Genomic DNA, 9,757 nt, shown 5'->3' with positions numbered 1-9,757 from the left:
AATAGGTCCAGTTGGAACATTTGGAACACCATGATCCTTATCACACGAAATAGTGCAGAGTAAAGTTGGATGAATCGAGCCGTATAAGCCATTGGAGCCATCACCGCCAAGTTTGGGATAGAAAAGTGCAAGTCACATTCGGGTCATGGTCTAGGTAAGTGGGTCAAAGTTGAGTAGGCAGGCACGAGTTGGAGTTTAGTCGAGGCACGGATAATTGGATTGTAGGGTTCTAGGTTGTGGGTCGAGTGGTGACGGGCTGGTAGACACGCGACGAAGATTGGGAAGCTTCCTTTTTTTTTTTTTTCGTCGGTTTCGATGACATTGGGTGGCTATTCATTTTCGGTGTTCGAGGGAGCTTGCTACTTTTTGGATTTTCTCTATTTTAAAATATATTTTTTGTTTACTTTGTTCATAAATTATAGTGCGTAGAAATTCTTGCCTTATGTTTTTGTTAGCTTATTTAAGCTTTAAACTTTTGTTATCGTGCCTTTTGAAGTTAAAAAAAAAAAAAAAAAAAAAAAAAAAAATACATGTTCAGCCAGTAATTTCAAGAATATTGGTGGGATTAAAATATGTTCACGTTCCTAATTATGTGATTGAAGTTTGATTTGGAGGTATTATTTGATTATTGTGAGCAAGAACCCTAGCTCAAACCTAAAATAAGCTTCAATTTAGATTTAACACTTACAAAGCAATATAGATATTGTCAATATGCTTCAAACACCTTAAAAGGGATACCTAAAAATTAAAAAAAAAAAAAAAAAAAAAAAAATTACTTAAAGTTCCATTTACATCTTATTTCAAAAAAAATATATATATATATATATATAACTCAATTCAAGGGTTTTGATTCAATAGAAAAGGTTCGACGATAATATTACTTATGAAATGTTATCGAGAATACTTGATTAAAACCAAGTATATAACGACTCGAAATTTTCTACTTAATTTAAGGTCGCTGTGTATATTATCATGAACATTAAATGCAAAAAGACTTCGTTTAAATTATAAAACGTAACCTTTGTCTTAAAACACAGCCATGGACTTACGTGTTTCGAAAACACCTTTAAAACGACACAACAAAAAGGCTAAATAAAATAAATAAATATTTAAATTAAAAACATCCTATTTTAGCCTAAGTCTAAAAAAATAAATACCAATACCTTATGCATGTGTCATGGTCTCGAATTGCGAGGTCGTCGTCAGCCGTACATGAATGCCTTGTCTTATCCTGAAAAATGTAGTAGCACATGACTTGAGTATTTAAAGAAATACTCAATAAGTGACCCCACTATTGGGGTTGAATGCAAGAACATGCGAATGCAATGACGGGATCTATCCTTTCGATCTATTTTCCTACGGTACTATCCTAACGGGTAACTTGGATGTGTACCATATACTCTACACATAGCTCATACGTGCGAGTATGAACTCACCAGTCAGTTCGCAAACCGCTGGGCCATTTTTCTTGTTGGGAGAGCATACTCTGAGAGCTCATTAGGCTAGACTCCCGTTAGAACTAGTAATCGTCGCGGCAACATTATGTAAAACAAAATGATCGTACTCTTGCCGGCAGCATTATGTAAAACATAATGATTGTACCCCTGCCGGCAGCATTATCTAAAACATAATGATCATACCCCTACCGGCAGCATTATCTAAAACATAATGATCGTACCCCTGCCGGCAGCATTATCTAAAACATAATGATCGTATCCCTGCCCGTCGTGATGAAATAGGGGTATCCCCCAATGCATGAGCACACATAATGCATGAGTTTCCAATATTTTTCTATTTTCGATATTATTAAATATAACTCCACTATCGTTTTACATTCATATCATATGTTTTCTCATTTTTTCAGTTCTCATATCATGCATAATTCTAACGGGTTATATTTCATTTCATTTATCGTGATATTGTGTCATTCATAACATGTTGTATACATACAATTTACAAAACATAACATAACGCTTCATGCTTTTAACATGTCATTTCATAACGTGCAATTCATACAACAATTACCTCAATTGTCACACAAAACAATCTAAACATAACATATCACATCACAATATATCGTATCATAAACATGTCATGTCCTAAACACTTCGTGGTCATATCGTTTCCTAACTTATCATAGCCTTAACATTCTTATACCTATCACAATCATATCGTTACGTGAACATACCTTAGTCATATCATCACAGGAACGTATCCTAACGCTATCGTTCTATCAATCTATCACAAACCTATCACTTTCTACCCATAACCTAACTGTATTCTTTCATCAATCTCCCCTACCCATAGCACTCCGTTATGTAGCCTAACCTTAAAGTTTCATGAACGTATCTTACTCGTGTTGTTACATTTCGTTTTGTGCATCCTTCTCGTATCTTATCTCAAACATATCATTGAACACATAACACCGTAATTATTATCATACAATTCATATATTATAGCATATACATAACATATAAGAAGCATATCGATCCACAGACAATTCAAACATATCAATATATATGACACGTGCAGAACCACGGGGAACGTGTCAACATCAATTATAACCGTGCTGATAGTAAGGCCACTTACCTGATTAGCTTAGGCTGATGTCCTGACGTTATCCTTAACGAAAGTCCATTGAAATCCAAGTCAACCAATGTGAGACCATGACATCAATTTCAAGTTTGAACTTCTACAAAATTGTTTCTCTAATTTATATTGGTTCATGTGTTATAATTCATGCGAACGTTAGAGTCTTTGCATGAGTTAAGTTTTGAAATATTTATATATGTTTGTTATAGCATTATTTTCATACAAACCATTTAATACCCTTTAATATTTTACCGATATTCTATTTTCTCCTACTGTGTTTAATACCCTTTAACATTTTTATTGTGTTGCCCTTTCTTTTTCTTCTTTATAATTATATTCACAGTCTTCCCTTTCTGTCTCTTAGTGAGTAGAATTCTCTGACTCTGTCTCTTGCTGTGTTTCCCCCTTTAGTAGTATTGTGTGACTCTGTATTTCATTTTTCTTTCCCTTGTTTCTGTTAGTGATATGAACCAAGAGACATCAATCATACAATATGCTTCAATGAACATGTGAAGAAAATATTGTTGAAATTATCAAAAGATATTTCAATTCATGCCACATCGAAGAAGAATGAAGTTTCATGTTATAAATTTTGGGTGGATTACAATTTAGAGTTATTGTATTTCATTAATATATTTTAAGACTTTTTATTTATTTTCGGTTACAATTACATAATGGTTAATTATGGCCATTAAGTATGAATGCTACCACTCTTGGAATGCCTCTAATAGTTTCATTTTGAGACTATATAAAGCCATGTATGTTGTATTTAAAAGGGACTTGGAAAATATAGTAAAAGTCTTATTTAGCAAATGGCTAAGTTTCTTGGCCATTCTATGTAGTTTAGGTTGCATGTAGAATCATTCAAGCTCGACATGATCAATCTTGCTTGTGGAGTGATTCGAATCTCAAACAAGTGTTCTTGCGTTGAGATATTTGATCAGCAAGAATCATTCAAGCTAGACATGATCGATCTTGCTTGTGGAGTGATTCGAATCTCAAACAATATTCTTGTCTTGAGATATTCGATCAACAAAGTAATCTGAATCTTACAGAAACAAAGCTAACTGTTATCCGGATCTTACAGAAACAATATTCTTGCCTTGAGATATTCGATTCAACTATTAAGAAACTATTTGTTGAGTATTTTTTATATTGTAACAACCCTAAATTTCTACTTATCTAGAGTCGCTACTCATCTCATTCTAAACTCATATGCAGAATATAACTCTTAATATATCATACGTTTATGCAATAAATTTCAAAAGAATAAAACAACTTCATCATTGAAAATATCGTCATCATCTTACGTGTTCAACACATAATACTGACGCATTGCCTTTACTTGAAAAATAATGTATCACATGGCCTGAATATTTCAAAGACTACTCGGTAAGTGACCCCACTATAGAGGCCATGCAAAAATGCAAACACACACAAAAATGCTCTAGGGACCTATCGTTAACTCATCCTAGGGGTGGCCTCCTGTCCAGACTAACATGGATACGTAGTACTTTCTTACACACGATCCACACGTGTGAGTGTGAATCCTCAGGTATTTCGCACCCTCTAGACCCATCATCATCGAGCTAGCTATCCGTAGTGATGTCCGAAGGTCAGTAGACTCCTGAGTGTCATGCTCGACATGATCACCGTCATCATCATAATGTGTGTGTCCGCACTTATCATCATAAAAGAGGAAGTATCCAATGCTTATGTACACATAAACATGCATGAGGTCCCTCTGTTTCTCGTCTTTAAAATGTCTTCCTGACACAACCCTAGTTTTCATCTCTATATTACTGATAGCAATATATGCACATTATTCATCTTAACTTCGTTATTCACATTCTGTAGGGTTGTGTCTTAGGCTGATTTCTTGACATGATGCAATATGGCATTCATAACGTATATCACGCTTAATATGGAAAACATCGTCATATAAAGATAACAACATCATGCATCATAATCCTCATACATCGCCATCATAATGTCATCAAATACATCATAATCATCATAGCACGTCATCAAGCATCATCAGATAACTCATATACGTCATCATACGTCATAACTCATACATCATATGTTATAGTTATACATCATATGTTATAGTTATACAACATAAAGGACATGACCTAGTGCCACTAGGCACATGTAGTCATACAGCAAACAAGTCTCTAGCCTATCCTATAGCAAGATCACTTACTTGGTTAGCCTTAGCCGACATTCTCTCTAATTTAAATAACGTTAGCTCCCATTCCTCGAAAGTTGCAACAAATGTCATTGGGGTTCGTTTCCTATTAAATCATTTGTCATCTTTCGTTAGTTTTTCACAATTTAATAATAAATCCTGTTAGGCTATGGAGCCTGATACTTATTTATAGCTTGGTCAACGGTTATATCCGGTAAAGCTATATTTGGTAAAGCTATATATAGTAAAGCTATATATGGTAAAGCTATATCCGATAAAGCTATATATGGTAAATAGCTATATATAGTAGATGGCTAAATCTGGTAAAGCTATATATAGTAAACTAAACCATATATATATCTAGTCCGGTAGAGCTTTGAAAATGTACTTTTCTATTCTCTATACTCTCTCTTGTTGTACATACCTGAAGTCATCAATACAAAATCCTTTTAGCCAGAGTTCTCCTTGCAACTTTTCTCTATCCCATTCTTTGTGTTCATCTAGATCGAGCGTGTGCGTTGTGCGATCCTAACAACTGGTATCGATCCTAACAACTGGTATCAGAGCCAGGCGGTGTCAGAGCTAGGAGGTGTCAAAGCCAGGCGGAAATCAGAGCCAGGCGGAAGTCAGAGTCAGGCAGTTAGAGCCAGGCAGAAGTCAGAGCCAGGCGAAATTCACCACGATCTGTGAAGATGGAAAGTTCAAAGATTGGAATTGAGAAGTTCGATGGATCCGATTTCGGTTTCTGGAAGATGCAGATTGAAGATTATCTGTACCAGAAAGATCTTCACGAACCTCTGTTGGGGGTGAAGCCGGATACCATGACCACGAAACAGTGGAAGCTCAAGGATCGATAAGCCTTGGGGCTGATCCGGTTGACGCTATCCAGAAACGTGGCATTCAACATTATCAAGGAGAAGACAACGTCAGGTCTGTTGAAGACGCTGTCGAATATGTACGAAAAACCGTCGGCTATGAACAAGGTGTATTTGATGCGGAGATTGTTGTGAGTCCTTGTGAGAACTTCGTTATGAGCAAACATAAACAAGTTAGCTTCACAAAGACTGTTAGAGAATTGAAGAAAAGTACCGGAGGAAGCGTCGCTGAAGCTCCAGAGGGGGTTGCGTCGTCCGGAAGCGTCGCTGAAGCTCCAGAGGGGGTTGAGTCGCCCGGAAGCGTCGCTGAAGCTCCAGAGGGGGTTGCGTCGGTCGGAAACGTCGCTGAAACTCCAGAGGAACTCCAGAGGAGGTTGCGTCGACCGGAAGCGTCGCTGAAGCTCCAGAGGGGGTTGCGTCGTCCGGAAGCGTCGCTGAAACTCCAGAGGGGGTTGCGTCGTCCAGAAGCGTCGCTGAAGCTCCAGAGGGGGTTGCGTCGTCCGGAAGCGTCGCTGAAGCTCCAGAGGGGGTTGCGTCGTCCGGAAGCGTCGCTGAAGCTCTAGAGGGGGTTGCGTCGCCCGAAAGTGTCGCTGAAGCTCCAGAGGGGGTTGCGTCGGCCGGAAGCGTCGCTGAAACTCCAGAGGAACTCCAGAGGGGGTTGCTTCGACCGGAAGCATCGCTGAAGCTCCAGAGGGGGTTGCGTCGTCCAGAAGCGTCGCTGAAGCTCTAGAGGGGGTTGCGTCACCCGGAAGCGTCGCTGAAGCTCCAGAGGGGGTTGCGTCGGCCGGAAGCGTCGCTGAAACTCCAGAGGAACTCCAGAGGGGGTTGCATCGACCGGAAGCGTCGCTGAAGCTCCAGAGGGGGTTGCGTCGTCCGGAAGTGTCACTGAAGCTCCAGAGGGGGTTGCGTCGTCCGGAAGCGTCGCTGAAGCTCCAGAGGGGGTTACGTCGTCCGGAAGCGTCGCTGAAGCTCCAGAGGGGGTTGTGTCGCCTGGAAGCGTCGCTGAAACTCCAGAGGAGGTTGCGTCGGCTGGAAGTGTCGCTGAAACTCCAGAGGAGGTTGCATGGGCCAGAAGACTCTTGCTGAGAAACCAGAGGTGAAGCAAGTGGGGGTTGATGTTGAGTTGCTCAAGGATTCACAGAGTGATGTTGTAGCGGATACTCAAGAAACTCCTGAGACTCTTGCTGAGAAACCAGAGGTGAAGCAAGTGGGAGTTGAGGTTGAGTTGCTCAAAGATTCACAGAGTGATGTTGTAGCGGATACTCATGAAACTCCTGAGACTCTTGCTGAGAAACCAGAGGTGAAGCAAGTGGGAGTTGAGGTTGAGTTGCTCAAAGATTCACAGAGTGATGTTGTAGCGGATACTCATGAAACTCCTGAGACTCTTGCTGAGAAACCAGAGGGAAGCAAGTGGGAGTTGAGGTTGAGTTGCTCAAAGATTCACAGAGTGATGTTGTAGCAGATACTCATGAAACTCCTGAGACTCTTGCTGAGAAACCAGAGGTGAAGCAAGTGGGAGTTGAGGTTGAGTTGCTCAAAGATTCACAGAGTGATGTTGTAGCGGATACTCATGAAACTCCTGAGACTCTTGCTGAGAAACCAGAGGGAAGCAAGTGGGAGTTGAGGTTGAGTTGGTAAAAGATTCACATAGTGATGTTGTAGCAGATACTCAAGAAACTCCTGAGACTCATGCTGTTGGCGAGGAACTCGGTCTATCATTCAAAACACAGAAGGCGATACCATTTCACTCGGAGGTTAGTTGAAGATGGTGATGTGTTTTGAGAAGATAGAGGGTGCAAAGAATCCAGCAAACATGTTGACAAAATGTGTTGATGTTGGAATATTGAGGTTGTGCAAAACCTCAATTGGTATGGTGCAGTGAAGATGCTCATGGTCGTTTGAGAGTGAAATTCTTGGTTGACTAGATCAGTCTCCAAGTGGGAGAATTGTTAGGCTATGGAGCTTGATACTTATTTATAGCTTGGTCAACGGTTATATCTATATTTGGTAAAGCTATATATAGTAAAGCTATATATGGTAAAGCTATATCCGGTAAAGCTATATATGGTAAATAGCTATATATAGTAGATGGCTAAATCTGGTAAAGCTATATATAGTAAACTAAACCATATATATATCTGGTCCGGTAGAGCTTTGAAAATGTACTTTTCTATTTTCTGTACTCTCTCTTGTTGTACATACCTAAAGTCATCAATACAAAATCCTTTTATCCAGAGTTCTCCTTGCAACTTTTCTCTATCCCATTCTTTATGTTCATCTAGATCGAGCGTGTGCGTTATTGTGCGATCCTAACAACTGGTATCGATCCTAACAAATCCAACTGACATATGTGAGATACGGCATTAAAACGACCTCCATTACCTTAATTGGGATCAAAAACAAGTTTGAGAGGGTTGGAATGGTAAAAATTGTGCTAAAAAAGGTGGATCAAGCTAAATAAGCTGAGTTGGAGCCACAAGAAGCTGAGTCGAGCCATCTAAGCAGACCAAGTCGAAGGATTTGTTCACTGCAAGCGTGCCACGGGGCTAATTTTAAGCTTTACGTGACTTCACTATTTTGTATTTAGTTGTTTTGGAAAGGTTATTTTGCGAACAGTATATGTGGTATTTTATTGCTTTGGATTTCCTATTGTCGATAGTTATTAAATGTGCGCATCCCGTAAAAAATAAATTTTAAAATATTGTGTATTTTAAAATATTCTATGTCAATAAGTGATGGCCCGTAGCTTGAGTCTCTTGAAAAGTGGTTCGTTATACAAGGCCAATGGCATCTTGGACGATTGACGCTTTTCTCTTGAATATTGGGATTTATGCTTTTCTCGATTTTTTATTGCATTATTTTTTTAGGAAAAAAGAATTGATATCATAAATTTTCATTTTAAACCATTAAACACTATTATTAAACTTTAAATTAAAACTTGTTAATTAAATCATGGATCAGGGGTATTTTGGTAAATATGAGCATTGTTTTTTCCAATCCCCTAAATTAAATGAACCCTTAAAATTAGGTTTCTTCCTCTTGCATTTGCTTATCCTCAATACCCTTGGATTCAGTCGGGAGCGAGACCAAAACCCTAATCAATCGCAATGAAGTACAACCCTAGAGTCTCCAGCTCCCGCCGTAAGAGTCGCAAGGCTCACTTCTCAGCGCCGTCGAGCGTCCGGCGGGTTCTTATGAGTGCTCCCCTCTCCGGAGATCTGCGCTCCAAGTACAATGTCCGCTCTATGCCGATTCGCAAGGACGATGAAGTTCAGGTCTTGAGAGGAACCTACAAGGGCCGAGAAGGTAAGGTCGTACAGGTCTACCGTCGCAAGTGGATCATTCACATCGAGCGCATCACCAGAGAGAAGGTTAACGGCTCTACCGTTAACGTCGGAATCAATCCGTCGAAGGTTGTGATCACAAAGCTCAAGTTGGATAAGGACAGGAAGTCTCTGCTCGATCGTAAGGCTAAGGGCCGTGCTTCTGCAGATAAGGATAAGGGCACTAAATTCACCGCTGAGGATATTATGCAAAGTGTCGACTAATTATGATCTGGTGAATTTTTTTTAAAACTAATGTTAGATCTATGTTTTCTCTGTTTTGATTCGCTTTTAAACTTATGGTTTTGTTTAATATGATCCGGAAAGTTGAGACAATGTTTTACTGTTTTTGATGCTTTGAGTTCTTCCGTTTCTCTCGTTACCTGGATTTTTGGTTATTTTTCAATGCAATATCATAAGATTCCGTTTGTTAATATCTCTGTTCTTGCCCTTTGAATGGAGAATTTGTATTTGCTATTGAGACTGATTTAATTTCTGGGCGACAGTGATTATTGTTGAAGAACATAAAGCGATTGTGAATTTAACTTGAACCTTAACCTTTTCGGTTTCTAATTGAAGAATTTAGTTTGTTGCTTTTACCATAATTTTTTCCCTTACTACTTTGAAGTGATTTCACTCCATACCTGCTGCAATGTGGACTCGTATCAATAGGAAACTGTGCTATGCTTATTAGGAGTTAACTTTATTATCTCATTCCTTTAGGAGGTGAACTAGCATGCATTTTTGAATTCAGATTGATAATTTTCCTTGGAAAT

At 39.1% G+C, this 9,757-nt stretch overlaps 1 pseudogene; it reads left to right on the top strand.

The window, feature by feature from the left end:
• The first annotated feature begins 8,689 nt into the window (after positions 1 to 8,689).
• On the top strand, positions 8,690 to 9,415 carry LOC111784582 (large ribosomal subunit protein uL24z pseudogene; annotated as a pseudogene).
• Positions 9,416 to 9,757: the final 342 nt, after the last annotated feature.

Source organism: Cucurbita pepo, chromosome 16 (assembly GCF_057944985.1).
Source record: "Cucurbita pepo subsp. pepo isolate OVF chromosome 16, ASM5794498v1, whole genome shotgun sequence".
Taxonomy (NCBI): Eukaryota; Viridiplantae; Streptophyta; class Magnoliopsida; order Cucurbitales; family Cucurbitaceae; genus Cucurbita; species Cucurbita pepo.
This window is presented reverse-complemented; position numbering and strand designations above follow the sequence as displayed.